Below are 17,054 nucleotides of genomic sequence, written 5' to 3' on the forward strand. Positions count from 1 at the left end.
ATTTCTTCAGATAGGCAAATGTGAAGATAAAACCATAGGAACATAATATGTTCTTAACGTACAATGCTTCTCCATCTACTTACTCAAGCTTCTTTTTCCCATATTTTTACTTTTAAGTAAAATACACCCTTACTGAACTGTTTTTCCAGTCATGGTCCTCATCCAACAAAGAGGAAGGAAAACTAGAAGATAAAATTGCATCTTTGTTATTAGTATCTGTTTCATTTTGCTTCTTATACATATTTTGAGTATCTATATATTTGAGGCTACAAGCTGTCTTGTTCACTTTGTAGGATTTTGTCTCCTGTGAATTTCTCAGCATCTCTGCTACTATTTGTCAGACATTCTTGCTATGCTCTATAGCAGAGGTCCTTAATCTGGGGTCCATGGATAGATTTCAGGGAGTCTGTGCACTTGGATGGGAAAAAATAACATCTTTATTTCCAATAACCTTTAGCTTTCTTTGTAATCCTATGAATTTTATTTTATACATTATTAAGTGCAATCCACAGGATTTACCAGACTGACAAAGGGGTTTATGATACAAAAAGGTTAAGAACTCTTGCTCTAGAGTATCTGACTGGGTAAATTCACCTAAGTAGTATATTTTTAATTTTTTTTTGTTTTTTTGGGGTTTTTTTTGTTGTTGTTTTTTGTTTTGTTTTGTTTTTGCGGGGCAATGGGGGTTAAGTGACTTGCCCAGGGTCACATAGCTAGTAAGTGTTAAGTGTCTGAGGCCGGATTTGAACTCAGATACTCCTGACTCCAGGGCCGGTGCTCTATCCACTGCGCCACCTAGCTGCCCCCTAAGTAGTATATTTTTACAAGCCATTTTTATGTACTCAATCCCTGACCAAGAGCCTGTCTTTCCTATATCCTATTGTCAGATACCATCTTCTCAAGCAACTATTCATTTCCCAAATCTGCCTCTCTTTTGTAGTCCTTGCCTTCAAAAGTTCCCAATGATGAGATTATCACCTGTATGTACAAGGTTTTCCATTATTTATCTAAGGCTTCAGTCTTTAGCTATGCTTTCTAGACTTCTGGCAGTATCATCTGTGCCTTCATGAATCACCAAAGTACTCATTCTTGCTGGTGTTTCCCCTAAAGTTTGCCTTAGAGTGCCTTTAACTCAGAATTCTTATTCTTTTTCTCTTTGCCTATTAGTATCCTTCAACAACTCCTTTCCTTGTCTTCCTTATCTTACTTATATCTTACTTTCATCTTGCCTACTTACTACAGAAGCAAGATAAGTAAGACAGACAGGCAATACAGTGAATAAAATGCTAGGCTTGGAGTCAGAAAAACTTGAGTTCAAATATAGCTTCAGACACTTACTAGCCATGTGACTCTGGGCAAATCATTTGGCTTCTGCTGAGCTCAGTTTCCTCAATGTAAAGAAAGGGTTGTTGTGAAGATCAATGAGATAAGATTTATAAAGCACTTAGGACAATGCATGGCACAAAGTAGGTACCTAATAAATGCTTATTCCCTCTCCTTCCCATTAGCTGTATTAAGGAACTCCAACAGCTCCAGCTCCTTTCCTTTTACCTCTTCAGGTTCTCAAATCCTCCCAAATTTCCTTTCCCCCAATTTCAATGTCAGGTGCCTCACTCAAAATTTTAAAAACCCTTTGAACAATATCTATCCTCCTCCTCCTTTCTCCTGCTCCTTTAGCTCAAGCACTCCCCCTTCTGCTCCCACACAAGGCACCAACCAACTTACAGAGGCTAGCACAAAATAAATCCATCAACATCAGTAAAATTAAAAACACTTCTATACAATGTTTCCATCATTTAATCCCAAATCAAAACAAGGAGTATGGTAATCTTTCTACCTATTCCATTTACCCGCAAAAAATCTAAACTAGTCTGAAAAATACAGAAAGTATACCTTTATGTTATGTACTAAAAGCTCCCTGTAGTCAGGGAATTTCCTTACTCTTTAATATGTTCCATAATATTCTAGCACAGTACTTCTATCCTGCATACTACAAGACCTCTAAAAACACTCACTGAGTAATTGCTGCGATTCTTACATTTCACTTCTGGTTTTATGTGCCATACATTTTATGAAATGTTCATCTATAAGTAAAAAAATCTAAACCCTTCAAGACTTAAGATTTAATCCATCTGTTTTAGAAACTGATATGTGGTTAGTTAAAATACTTGGCAGTAAATGATTAAATAATCTTAACAGATAAAACGTCTTTGTAATTTGCAGTAGACACTCCTTTAGAAAAAAAGCACAAGGAAATACTAAAATGTGCGACACTCCCTTCAGCATGTAAGTTAATAATTACAACAACCAAAATCAGAGGAAACAAGAATTCCAAAAGGAAAAGCAAATCCTGTTTTAAATACTTCAACAGAAACAACTGAAAAGCTCTTTCTACATCATGGTTCTGAATTAAGTACTGAAGACCTTGAAGCATACCATTTAGCTGATAATTCCTCTCACTGGACTTGAGCTCAAATGTCCTGTTTAATTTTACCTATTGGGTTGTCCATAAAAAAGCATTCTTTAGCTGTTTCTTATGTGTTCTTGCTCCTCAACTTGATTATAAACTTTCTGAGAGCAGAAATCAACCTATTTATTTATTTGGTGCTTCCACACAAGTGTCCTACCAAAAAAAAAAAAAGGTATTTATATTCAAGTAGTGAGAGGCATCTTAACCTTGTGGATGGAGAAACGACCTCTGAGACAGATTCCTGCCTCTGACACGTTATGTGCCACTAGGAAAGTCATTTAACCTCTCAGTGACCCATGCAACTCTCTAACTATAAACTGCAGATCAGGTGAAAATCTTATATTGACAGAGGGAGTTTCCTCACCAGGAAATCACTACACCATTGAAATAACACGTATAGATTATTCAAGTGGTATTGTTGATGATTTAAAATGGACAAATGAACTCCAAGAATGTCAAGAAATGTCTCTAAATATGGAAATTCCAACTATTAGAAGGCAGTAGCACTAGAAGGAAAAGAATTTAAGACAATTTGAAGCACTAAGTTGCATAAATTTACACAATGCATATTTTTATCTCTAAGGCAACTGAAATATGTGAGGAGGAAAATTTTTATTTCAAAATAAAATAAAATAAAATTATATCATATATTATATTTGCATTTACATTGAATTTGTATAGATAGGAGAAAGATTTACTTTTTTTCTTTTCTTTTTTTGGGGGGTGGGGTAGGGCAATAAGGGTTAAATGACTTGCCCAGGGACACACAGCTAGTAAGTGTCAAGGGTCTGAGCCCTAATTTGAACTCAGGTCCTCCTGAATCCAGGGCCAGTACTTTATCCACTGCGCCACTGCCCCCTAGAAAGACATTTACTAACAAATAAATTTCCTTGGAATCATTTATAAAGGAATCATATTTTGCACACCTATGTGTCACACAATTGCCGCAAACAGATTTTCTGCAAATAACGTATACATCTGTGATCTAGTTGCATCATTTTACAGTGACAAGAAAGGGCACTAGAGGTACCTGTGGCTAGAGGTGTAACCATGTCTTTAACCATGGTTCCAAAATTTCTGATTCACCATTTGGACAATTCTTCACTGGCTTTCTAATCTTAGCAATTAATGTTTGCATTACAAACTTTTAAAATATATTATATAGCTGTTGATAAAGGCTATATCTAGAACAATATAGAAAACATGCATAAGCCATCTCCTACTTGCTGTTTTCACTGAGTAACACACCTAGCCGTTAAGTATGCCTTAATCTTGTAAACTAAGCTCATATCTGGCTTTTGGTTGGGGTTGTTCTCTGCTGGAATCTGAACATGCAGATGGAGAGTTCTCATGATATTGCAGACAAACTTGGCTCTTTTACACTGGTATAAAGCCAGTGTCACTGCAAGTTTCTCTGTAGATTTTAAAACCAAAGTTTCAGGCAGTGTCCTCCACACCTTCAGTACTTCCAGAAATTCCCTACAATTCTGACAAATTGTCTCAACTATGCTGCTTCTTTATTTTGCAAGGCAGTCATTCAATAAACAATTTTAAAGCAATTACCACGTGCCAGATACTGTGCTAAGAACTGGAGATACAAAGAAAGGCAAAAAAACAGTCTCTACTCTCAAAGAGCTCAGTCTAATAAGGGCAACAACATGCAAAACACTATGTACAAACAAGAAATATACAGGTCAAATTGATAATAATCAACAGAAGGAAAGCACTAAAATTAAGAGGATCAGGAAAGGTTTCCTGTGGAAAGTGGGATTTTGGCTGAGACTTGAGGGAAGCCAAGAAGTGGACCTAAGGAAAGAGAGCATTTCATGAATGGGGAATAATCAGTGAGAAAGACCAGAGGCAGGAGATGGAACAGCAAGAGGTCAATGTCCCTATCACATGGGAGGAGTGAAAAGGGAGGTTAGGTATTAGAAAACTGGAAAGATGGGAGAAGCAGACTATGAGGGCCTTTGAATGCCAAACCAAGGATTTTATGTTTTTCCTGGAAGTGACAGGGAGCCCCTGGAATTTACCGAGTAGGGAAAAGCTGACATGATCAGATCTAAGCTTTAGGAAAATTACTTGGACAGCTGAATAAAGACTAGACTGCAGCAGAAAGAGACTTTGTGGCCAACAGATCAACTAGCAAACTTGCAGTAGTAAGGCATGAGGTGATAAGGACCTGGACCAGGGTGGTGGCAGAGTCAGAAGAGAGAAAGGGAGACATATACATGGGAGGTGTTACAAAGTTGAAATTGACAGGCCTTGGTAACAGATTAGATTTGGGAAATGAAAAAGAAGAATTGAGGATGGCATCCGGCCTCCAGCTTGGGTGACTGGGAGGACAGTGGTGCCCTCTACAGTAATAGAATATCCAGTTCAAGATATCTGAAAAGCAGTTGGAGATAAAAGAGTGAAAGTCAGGAGAAAGTTAAAGCTGGAAAAGTAAATTTGAGAATTATCAGCATAGAGATGATAACTGAATCCATGGGAACTGATGAGCTCATCAAGAAAAATAGTATGGAGGGAGAAGAGAAGGTGGCCCAGGACACAGACTTCAGAGATACCCATGGTTATTTAGTAGGCAGGACCTGGATGAATATCCAGCAAAGACAAATGAGAAAGAACAGTCAGATAGGTAGGAGAACCAGGAGAGCATAGTGTCCCAAAAATCTAGAGATAAGAAAGTATGAAGGAGAAGGTGATGGACAGTGTCACAGGATGCAGAGAAATCAAAAAGGATTAGTACTAAAACAAACAAATAAATAAATAGAATTTTTTTATTTTAAAAAAGGATGAGTACTGGGAAAAGGTCATTAGATTTGTAAATTAAGAAATCACTAGTCTCTTAGGAGAAAGTCGTTTTAGTTGAATGATATGGCCTAAAGTCAGAATCAAGGAAAGATCAAGGAATGTAAAATAAAATTGCCACAGGTTACATTGTAACCTTTGTTGAATAGCAGTTTCAAGAGCTTCAACACTACATCTGTAGATACACTGGTTTCAGTGTTTCAAGCAGCCTCTTTTCCCAAGCAAAGGAATCTGTCAAACAAATATTTGTTTTCTCTACTTTCAAACAAAATGTCAGGCCAAATAAGTCTGGCTGATTTAACATATAGTGAATAAATCCACCGCATGACTTGCAAAGCAGTAATTACTCATCAACCATTATATACATCAGAAGCAAATGCTTTCAATAAAAGTATTCCACAGTGAGGATGCAAGACAAAACTTGTCCTGAAACAGATTTTGCTTCCTTTAACTTTTCAGGTCAAAGTGAAGGTATCTCATTATATCTAGAAACTGATTATGTACCATAGTTTTATTGAAAAAGATATGCTGAAGAGCCAATCCACATAATTTCTATTGGCAGGTCTGTTCCACCAATATTGCCACGAGTGACAATAAGCCAAATGAACTTTTCTAATTAAACTAATGTAATGGATCTGTCAGCATTTATACATTTCTGAATGTTTCTAAGCACTGGCTCACTAAATAAAATGTGAATAGAAGAAACTGGACTTTTCTCAATGATACAGGTTGTAAAAATATGCATGCAGTTGGGCCAAATCAAAGTCTAATAATATTTAGCTGTTGCAGGTATCCTCACACTGCTTGAGAAACAGCAGCCCATTGCTAAAAAAAACAATCATCTTTATCTTTACTTTCCTAAATTGTGGCTCTCAGTCTCTTTGTGCTTAACTTGGGTCCAAGAACCACCATGTTGCTCGTTACCTTTCAGATCGTCAGCTATAAAAGGAACTTCAACGATGAATTCATCATCATCACTAGAGTCAGATGAGGAATACTCTTTCTCTGTTTCACACATTAAAATTGTAGCATTTATGTCATCAAATTCACTATCTGCAAGTTCACTTTGGATAAGTTAGATGGAATATTTCTTATTTAGTTTTAAAATCTCTTCATCAGATATTTTATCAATAAGGATTCAAACAATGCTATATTACTATAACAAACCAAAGTATAAATTCTTAAAATGTGAAAAACCAGAAGAATAAAATTAGCAAAAAAAAAAGTGGAAATTACATACAAAGGTAAATATTTTACTCCATTATTCACAAGGTTTTATAAACATTTGATGATCCTCCAAAAAGAAAAGACTAATATGGTCAAAGAACTGTGCCAATAAAAATAAATGTAGGAACATTTCCTCTTATTTTTAACAAAAGTATTAATGTTTGAAGTGTTTAAGTAGATGCATGATGCATCTAGTCCTTATTTTGATTAGAAACACATTTTATTTCTTTCAGTATTTGAAAAGTCTTTGGAATGCTATGGAACACTGATAACAAAAATATAGAAAAAATGATGAAGTATAAAGCAGAAATACCTTCAAGTTAAGTATCTAAAAAAATTGCATCAATTGACATACCTAGTGCCTTCTAGTGTTAATTCCATTCAACAAGAATCTTTAAGAGTATACTATTTGCAAAGTATTTCCTGTAGAGAATCATCATGGTGAAATTCCAAGAGAAAAAAGCTATACCCTTCCATAATTCATGGAGCTTTTAAAAGTCCATTTCCTGTAAGAAGGCTTTCATAATCAGAAATGGGGCAATAATACTCCCCCATGCATGAACCACACTTTTCTAAGTGACTTACTATTTCACTCCACCCAAATATATAAATATATATTATCTACTATGATATAGGGATATGTGTATATGTATGATCTACTATTCAAACCTAATGGAAATCCACAAATGCCTAGAATAATCTTCCCCAAAGCAGTTTGGCCATGATGCATCCCTGTTCAAAAACCTTCAGTGACTCCCTTAAAGTCCTCCAGAACCTGACTCCAATTTACATTAATTCCATCTTCTGTGTGTCAAACCCTTTACCGCAACAAAACTATAAATTGCAAACAGTTCCCCAAACTAAATTTCAAGTCTCTCATCTCCACCCCTTTTAATACTGTCCCCCATGCCTGGAAACATGCTGCCTGCCACACTTCTAACTTTTAGAATGCTAAGCTTTTTTTTTTTTTTGCTAAGCTTCTTTTAAAGCCTCAGTTCAGTTGCCACCTGCTAATTACTCACTTTTTCTTATCTCCCATAGTTGCTCTCTCCCTTCCGCAATAAATTTTTATATGCCACCTTCCCAGTAGAAGGTAAGCTCCCTGATGGTAAAAACTTTCATTTTTGCTTCTGTATTCCCAATATTCAGGAGAGTTCCTTGCAAACATTAGGTACTTTTGTTTGTTAAGTTATTTACTATGTATCCAATAAATAGTATGAAATTATTTCTAAACCATTTGAACATATTGATGTTGTTTAATTATGATGGAAATTTAAATCTAGCAATATATTAAAAAATATTTAAAATAATCACACCCTTTGACCCAATAATTCCATTTCCAGAAATAGACCCTGAAAATGTTAGTGTTTTAAAAACCTCCTTTTCTGACAACAAGATAGTCTAGCAGATCTCTATCTGCTGGTCAGGAAACCTGAATTCAAATCCTGCCTACCTCACTTCTAGTAAGTTGCCATACAACTTCTCAAACCTCTCAGCTTCAGTTTCCTCATCTGTAAAAATGGAGATAGTAACAGCAACTACTTCACAGAGTTGTTGTGAGGATCAAATAAGATAATATGAGTAAAGCACTTTACAAACCTTAAAATGCTATACAAATAATAGCTGTTTGAAGTATTCAAAAAACATTACACACAATTGCAAAAAACTAGAACTTAATTGTTCAATGGTTAAACAAAATCGGAGTACTAAATAAATGTTAGCTGCTATTATACCTTAAAAACCCAACTACAATTTATATCATTGTTTTACGGGAAAATTAGTTATAATGTCCAAATAACCAACTTTAAAACGTCCCCACCCAACCAATCCATACCATATACCACTATCAGATTAATGTTCATGTAACACTGTTTTCAACACTCTAATGGATCTATAATCTCATCAATATGCATAATTCCCTCTAACAACGTAGACTTCAAACCATTCATCCATTCCTGCCCCTACTGTGTGACTCTAGTCCACATCCTTTCTATAAAGCTGCTAGAGGAACACTCAATGTGCTGGAGCCTTTGTTTGAATTCTCTTGACACTCTGTGCCAAAGGAGCTACCATGGGTTAGGCTAGCCATTACTCCTGGAGTGTGCAGACTATCTCTACCCTCCCCACATATTTCTCTGATCACATCCTTTATACCACTTTACCTGAGGAATTGATGATACCTTCTAACATGTTAAAATACCCACAATATGCCTTTCCACTGCCCTTCAAATGATCCTCAACTTCAGTTCTTCAGAGACTGGAGTATTCCATAAAGCAAGGGCTTCTAATGCTGCTCTCCTGCTCAAAAATTCGCCACTAGCTACTGGACAAAAATCTATATTCCTTAGCCAACACTAAAGGTACTCCACATTCAGGGCCCACCAACCTTTCCAACTTTCTTTCATTCATTCATTCATCTATGCAAGTCTCTAGAGCAAGCAGCTACTGTGCTCATGGCACTTTCGACAAGCAGTGTCAAATGGAATCAGGAGATTTCAGGGATTACAATTATCCCATCCACATCGAGGGTGTTGGGATGAGGCACCTCCGAGATCAGGAAAAACCAAAAGAATTTTTTTGCTGTCCCTTCTTACCACAGAAGGCTGAATTTTTTTCTCTCTCTTATGGGGTGTTTATATTACTTTAATGTGAAATTTGGGTTAGGTGCTCAGTCATAGGCTCTGTGTCATCAGCTGGCCTTCACATGTCATCTGCAGCTTCTACAAAAGTCCCCCAAAGTTCCCATTTCATGTCTTAAGCTGACCCTTGATATATTGAAACCTCGATGGGGAAAGCTGAGATGGGGAAGGGATAACTGTAAAGTCTCAACTTTAGAATTCAAGGTCACTCTTACTAATGCTATGTGACCTTGGTGTGGTGGAAAGAGAACTAACTGGGTGATCTTGGCCAAGTCCCTTCATCTGAAGGTAAATTTCCTTATCTGTAAAATAGAGACAATGACAATATCTACCTCTCCAAGTAACTTTCTTTGTGCCACACTTGTGATTTAAATGGGAAAAGGAACTCCCATTGGAGAAATTCTTCAATCACTAGTTTCTAGTCTTAGAGAGTTACCTGGAGTGCTGAGAAGCTAAACAACTTGCCCAGGATTATACAGCTTCTATGTGTCAAAGATGGGAACTGAGCCCACACCATTAAGAATTCAAGGCCAGCTCTCAACCCACCAGTATACTGCCTCTCAAGGCACTTGTGGGGAATTTAATAAGACAACATATGTAATAGTACTTTTCAAACCCTAAAGTATCTCACAAATATGAGTGTGTTATTATTGGGCAAATCACTTCACTTTTCCAGGTTTCAGTTTGCTCATCTCCAAAATGATGAAATATGACTATACTCGATGCTAGGGGCTACAAGGGACACAAAATTCCTCAGGGGGCTTTTATAATCTATTCTCAGGACAATACCAGTCAGAACATGACAGGTCATTAGTGCTAAACTTTAAGATCAGAAAGATCTGGGTTTAAATGCTGCTTCAGATGGACAAGTCACAACCTCTCTGAATCTTACTTAACTCATCTATAAAACTGGGATAATTAACAGTGCCTACCTAGACTGTGGTGAGGATTGAGATTATACATATAAAGCACTTTGCAAACTTTTAAGTGCTATATAAACATTATCTATCACAATTTTCTATGATTTCCGTCCATGAACCTTCCAGTCCACCCTTGCCCAGTGCACAATGAGCATTCATTCTTACTTTCTCACTTTAGCTCATCCCAATGCCATGATCTGAAATGACCTCCTCTTCCTCAGGTATCTGAATCCTACCTCCATACTTACAGGCCAGTTTAAAATCCCACTTCCTCCATAAAACCTTTCCTAAACAATCTAACCCATAAGGACCTTTACCCTCCTCTGAACTTCTACTATTTCATACTGCCTGGTCCTATTAATTATTTTTGTACATTTATATACTGTCTCTCCCAATTTCAAGATTAAGAGATACTAGGGCACAGAAATCAATGTTTTATGTTTCTTTATCTCCCACTGTACTGAGCTCAATAAGACTGCTGAATGGGAAGCTGGAAAACAGAAACAAAGCAAAGCACTACAGATAGATATATAATATTTAAGATCTATTAATGTGCCAATGGAAAATTTTCCAAAGATACCAGTGAAATCCCATTTTAAAATGTTTAAAAGAAAGGTGGAATAAAGCAATAACAAATATGGAACCAAGAACAATCCTATACAATTAAGCATGGAATGGGCATAATAAAGAAGAAAATAAAACAAGATCCAATATTGTTTCAAAAACCATAAATCTTTCTAAAATATCTTATCTGTTTTTACAAGGTGTGTACCAAGATTACTGACAAGGAGAAACAATCCATATCATAATTTACAGAGGGCATATGAGTACACTGGGCACTATGAGATTTTAGACCTTTGGCTTCAAAGACGGAGATAATAAAATTATCAACCTACAATTCAGTAATGCTAAAGCACAATGAATAAGGAGGTAGATTCACAGAAAGGAAGTAATTAGCAAAACCTTTTTTTTCTTATAGCACCAAAGAACCAACTGGAATCCTGGTTTATATCAAGGGGGTTAATTCAATGAAAGTGGTTATTAAATTGTCCAAGAACATGCAGAGGCTCCACGCAGAACACTGCTTACAACTGAAGACTTCCTCCATACGTGAAAAGGATAATACAGACATTTTAAAATAACTTTTTAAAATGTTATTTTAAAATATACTATAGTTTTCCCGCCTTTTTTGAAATAATGAAAATTCTTAATTTCAAACCCTAAGTGCTAACATAGCCACCTTATTCAGGTTGAAGGATTTCCCCATAAATAGTAAACACCAGGGTCAGAAGGTATACATAGGATTAGATATGGTTTTTCTATGATGATTCTGTGACACTAAAGAAACAGATAACCCAATCTTTTCCATCAATTCAGGATTTTCCACCCTTCTCATAAGCACAGGTCTTAGCAATCCAATTTCCTGTGATAGCACAATAGAACAGAGAGAAGGGTACTACTGAAGAGACCTAAACATCTCCTTTCTCTTACTTATATTTCCTCATTATCATTTTAAATTAACCACACAAAAGTCTTTCTTAAAAAAAGATGAGCAATATCCTATGCAGGAGTATTATATCCAACATATTCCATTTTTGATAGATATTCATATTTAATTCAACGTAACAGAAACACCCAGGAACTAGTTTAAATTTCATTATCCCCTAATAAGCCTTGCAATCGTTAATTCATTCAAAGAACTTTTTTTGTCTACATGATGCAATCTAATCTCATAACAGAAACTACAAATGTTCAGGGCAGAAAGGGATCTTTGAGGACATCTAGGGCAACCCAACCCTCAACAAACTTCCTTCTACAACATACAGCCAAGTGGCCATCATCCAGCCTTCTAAGGGGGAAATGTAGAAAACATCATTTGTTACAGTACCACAGAGATACTGTGAATTGATCTTATTTCACTATAAAGTTAGACTAACAAAGTATTTCTATATTAATTTAAATTAGGCAAATTAGGTAACTAAGAGTTTGAGGTTCACTTCAAAGCTGAATGAAGATCCTTATAAATGAGCTAGGAAAAAAAGATGATCCTTGCACAGATTGATTAGAAGTCAAAGTATCTGTAATTTGTACAGGTACAAGAGGCAATGAAAAGAGCATCAAGAACACAATAAATTGGGGCATAAAATGGATTCAACATTATTGTCATTGATCAGTATGATTGGGCTCTTGAAGGATTACTACACCCAAGACCAGCATTCCATTTCAGAGTTGTACCACAAACCAAAGCAAAATACCTCATTAGCAAGCAGGGTGAGAACAAGGAGTAACTACAAAGCAGTAAGCCTAATTCTAAAAACCACACTGGAAAATATCTTACTTTATAGTCATACCTCACAGCATATCTCCTATCTTCCCATTCCTCCACCCCCACCTACATGAAGAAAAGGTAGGCATGGCTCACCAGCAAGCCACCTGCTGTTTACCAAAGTTACCCTGGACATACAGTGTTAAATTTCCATCAATGGCTTAAAAAGACAGATCACCATATTGTGTGTGCCAGGTGAGATACAGAAGCTTTGCAACTGTAGAATTTTCTGCAGAGGTCACTGGAGGGTTGATTAAACTAGTATCACAGAGAGAAAAAAAAATCGTTTCTGCAGTTTCTGCAGCTCAAGGCTGCAGAGCTCCCAAAGCAGCTGCATGGTGAGAAACAGTACCCAACACACCCACAGCAGCTACCAAAGGACACAGAATATGCCACACAGTATAAAATGCAAGGCATTCTAAAAGCCAATCATTTAAAAACTTCCATCACAACCAACTCATGGAACTCAAATCACATGGATTCCTCAGTGTCCAACAAGCACAGCCTTCTGACCATCCAGACCAGAATTGGGAGGGAGAGGTTTTGACATGCTGGGGAAGAGGGAATGCTCGACCGCCAAAGCTTCCTGCAGATGAACTAGCAGCAATAATAACAGATGTATTCTCTCCCTCACTTCCCTAAATATAATCTAACCTCCCAACTAAACCCATGACAAACATTTCCCCTTACTTCTAATTCCCTCCACTGAGTCAACCCGGCCTAACAAAAAGAGGTCAAAAACTCTAACCCAGGAACCAAGAAGTTAACAACCATCAGGAGAGTCACCCTGGGTTGTACTTGTCCGCCCTCACTAGCAACCAGAAATATTAAAATGCCAAATCAGTGAAGCTCTGATTAGGTAGTAAATTCCCCAAATTCCCCTCCTTTGGAAACCCCAGAACCAGGTGTCACTGCCTACCCATCTCCCACACTCCATAAGAAGATATTTTTCAAGGCACACACATAACGGACTCAAGACCTTGGATGACACTCCCATCCCAACCATATGACCACTCTCCTCTATCCACTCCCCAGAAACCTAGGCTTACACCACACACCAGTACTTCTCTGCCCCACTTCCTATTGTCCCTCAAAACAAAGATTCATACTCTTGCTGGTCTTCCCCCTTACCTGTCCTTCTCCCCCACCCCAGGGAACTAAGACTCATCCACCATCCACTTTGGAAGACCTCACCTGGCATCCAGCCCTCACCACTTCTTCCCACCCTGAAACAGACACAAACACACACCCTCCCCCAACACACTCTCCTGGCCCTCAAGGTCTTCAACCACCTCCCCAGAAGGAAAGGAGCCCACACAATCCCATATATAAACACCTTTAACCAAAGAGTTACACACCTTCACAACCTAGGCACACCCCACTCGAGAACCAGAGAAGTAGACCCTCCCCCAACCATAAGCAGAGGGACCAGATCTCACACCTCCAGCAACCGAAGAGTTCTCAAACCACCCTTATACACACATATACCCTAGATCCAGTGAGGCCCCACCTTCCCCATCCCATCCCATCCCCGCTGAAGCCAATGGGGTCAAACCTTTTCATCCACACACATTCCATAACCAGAAAGAGACTCCCACCAAAACTAGAGGGGCCTAGGCCCTTCCCAACACATAGATAGACCGACCCCGAAAACAGGACCCCCACCCACCCACCCAGAGGGGACCAGCCCAAACACACATAAACCCCGGTACCAGAAGAACCTCCCACCAGTCTCCGATAGGCCCAAGCCCCCCACACACATATACACGCCAGAACCAGGACCACCCTCACCCGAACCAAAGTGAGTCCCCACATTCACCCTAGAACAAGAACATCCCCCACCAGACCCAGAGGGGCCCAGCCCCTCACACAGGCCCTAGAAGCAGGGTCCTTCACCAGAATCAGAGGGTCCACACACACGCTCCCTAGAACCAGCCCCCCCCCCCACACGCACACACACGCTAGAACCAGGACCTCCCACCAGACCCAGGAGTCCAGCTCCCCCCCACACACACACCTTGGAAGCAGAAACCTCTCCCCCCCCCCAATCAAAACCAGAGAAGCCCAGCCCTCCCACACTCTCCCTAGAACCAGGACCCTCCACGAGTGAGCCCATACACACACCCTAGAACTAGGACATCCTCCCCCCCCCCCGCCCCCGACCCAGAGGGGCCCAGCCCCCACATACACACCCTAAAACCAGGGCGCTCCATCAGAAGTAGAGGAGCCCAGCCCCCCCCATACACCTCAGAACCAGAGCAACCCCCTCCCTGGGTCTCCCCCCGCTGCCCCCACCCCCAATGCCGAGACCGGGGGTCTTCTCCGCTGCAGCGCAGCGGCCGCCGGCGCGGGGCTCCTACCTCTCCGCCATCTTCCTCCCCGGGCGCTCGCTCTCACAGGGCCGGCGGGGCGCGAGCCGCGGGGGCGGCGGCGGCGGCGCGGACGGAGTCCCTCATCTCGGCTCGGCTCGGCTCGGCTCGGCCCGGCCCGGCTCGGCCCTGCCCTGCCCTGCCCGAGCCGCACAAGGCTCTTGCAGCTGCGGCTGCGGCTCCGGCTGCTGCGGCTGCTGCGGCTGCTGCGGCTGCTGCGGCTGCTGCGGCTGCTGCGGCTGCTGCTGCACGCTGCTTGAGGAGGCTGCCCCCGCCGCTGCCGCCGCCGCCGCCGCCGCCGCTGCCTCCAGATCCTGCGCGGAGCAGGGAGCCCGCGCGCGTCCTCCCGTCACCAAGCGCAACCCCCCGCCCTCCTACTCCGCCTCCTGCTCATGCCTCACTCCTCCTCCCCGCTGCTAATTCTCTCCACCGCCAGCCACCGGGCGGCGCCAGGAAAAAATGGAGCGGAGAGTGGAGAAGCGAGGAGAGAACACGACTGCGTGAGCCCTCGCTGCTGGGGATGATGGGAGATGTAGTCCCAGTCTTTCTGAAGGCGAAGGGACTGCAGAGGTCATTCGAGATCGCAGAACTGAGATGCATGTCATTATCTAGTCCCAAGGGTTTTTAACCTGGGGTCCACGGGTTCGTGAGCTTGGACATTACATTACATCCTTATTTCCACTAAGCTCTAGTTTCCTTGGTAATTTCTATATATTTTATGCATTTTTAAATATCCTGAGAAGGAATCCCTAGGCTTTACCAGACTGCCACAGGTTTCCAGGACATAAAAATGGTTACGGGTCTTTACACGAGTCCAAATCTAAGTCCTATGCACTAGTCCTATCATTGGAGAAATGAGGAAATTTAAGTGTTCGAAGAGAAAAGCACCTGCCCAAGGCCGAAAAGCTAGTTAGGGGCAAAGCAGTCAGTAGAAGAGAAGGGACCGCATCCTTGATAGAAAAGAACACTGACTGAGGTCTAAGAAGCTAGACCTATAGTGCAGGTGATAGAGTTCCGGATATTTTTTTTTATTTATTTATTTTTTGCCGGGCAGTAGATTAAGTGACTTGCTCAACGTCACACAGCTAGTAAGTATCACCACCTAGCTGCCCACATACCCACTCTTAACTTCAGTTTCTTACTCCCTCAGCCTCGGTTTCCTGATCTCTAAAATCAACCTACCTTGCAGGGTGGTTGTTTGATTCAAATGAGGTAACACATGTAAAATACTAGATTTTATTAATAGGCACCACCTGCATCACCTTGACCTAGTCGGTGAACCTTTTTGAGACTCCAGTTTAGTCATTTGTAAAAATGAGGGGACTAGACTAGACCTCCAACCTCTAGCTCTATATCTGTGACCCTAAGAACTCTCATATGATTTATCTATTAAGCCCCAACTTAAAGATCACCATCCCACTTTGGAATAACTCTGGTTATTTGTAAGCCTTTCCTTATGATAAAATCTGTTTCTCTGCAATATTTATTCCATGCTCCTATATCTGCCTTCTGAAGAGAAGAATGACTAATCAAATCTCTCCTCCATATGACAGCTCTTAAAATGAATGAACAAGGAAAAACTTTTATTAATCACTTGCTACTTGCCAAGCACTAGGGATTCAAATATAAAAGAGGCAAATCCTGTCCTCAGGGAGATTATATTATTATAATTTAATTTTTAATGATATATTTTGTTTTATACATGCGTATATATATATATATAAACACTATGTATAGCACTTTTGTGGTGGTAAAGAATTGAAAATAAAACAAGTGGGGGCAGCTAGGTGGCACAGTGGATAAAGCACCAGCCCTGGATTCAAGAGGACCTGAGTTCAAATCCTACCTCAGCCACTTGACACTAGCTGTGTGACCCTGGGCAAGTCATTTAAACCTCATTGCCCCCCCCCAAAAAAAGCAAAGAAAATAGGTTTGTAACATTCTCTGCTTAGCACATAGATTCAGCTCCTGCTATGCTTAGAACATTCAAATATTTAATTTGAAGCATAGCCAATATTGTGTCAATAAATGTATATGGCACAATATTTGAAAGGACTTGCTACAGCCTTTGGGAAGACTATAAAAATGTAATTCCACAAAAATATAACATGGTAAAGCAATTCAGTCTGGGTTCCCTGCCATATATGACACCTGGCCTTGAAATTCAACCAATCTAGACTCATGATGGAAAATGTTCTCCACTATGGAGTCTGAATGCAGATTGAAGCATACTGTTTTTCACTTTTTGTTTTTTGTTTCTTTTCTTGTAGTTCTTCCCTTTTGTTCTGATTC

At 39.9% G+C, this 17,054-nt stretch overlaps 1 protein-coding gene across 2 annotated transcripts in view; it reads right to left on the reverse strand.

Moving 5' to 3' along the window:
• Positions 1 to 14,936, reverse strand: part of ARHGAP39 (Rho GTPase activating protein 39) — a 399,852-nt gene extending 384,916 nt beyond the window's left edge. The window contains exon 1 of one of the 2 annotated variants that reach the window (XM_043976255.1): positions 14,754 to 14,936. The gene's annotated coding sequence lies outside the window, so the exon portion shown is untranslated. The remainder of the gene's footprint in view (positions 1 to 14,753) is intronic. The other variant, XM_043976256.1, reaches the window with a different exon arrangement.
• Between the last annotated feature and the right edge of the window lie 2,118 nt (positions 14,937 to 17,054).

The sequence above is a fragment of the Dromiciops gliroides genome, chromosome 1 (assembly GCF_019393635.1).
Source record: "Dromiciops gliroides isolate mDroGli1 chromosome 1, mDroGli1.pri, whole genome shotgun sequence".
Classification (NCBI taxonomy): domain Eukaryota; kingdom Metazoa; phylum Chordata; class Mammalia; order Microbiotheria; family Microbiotheriidae; genus Dromiciops; species Dromiciops gliroides.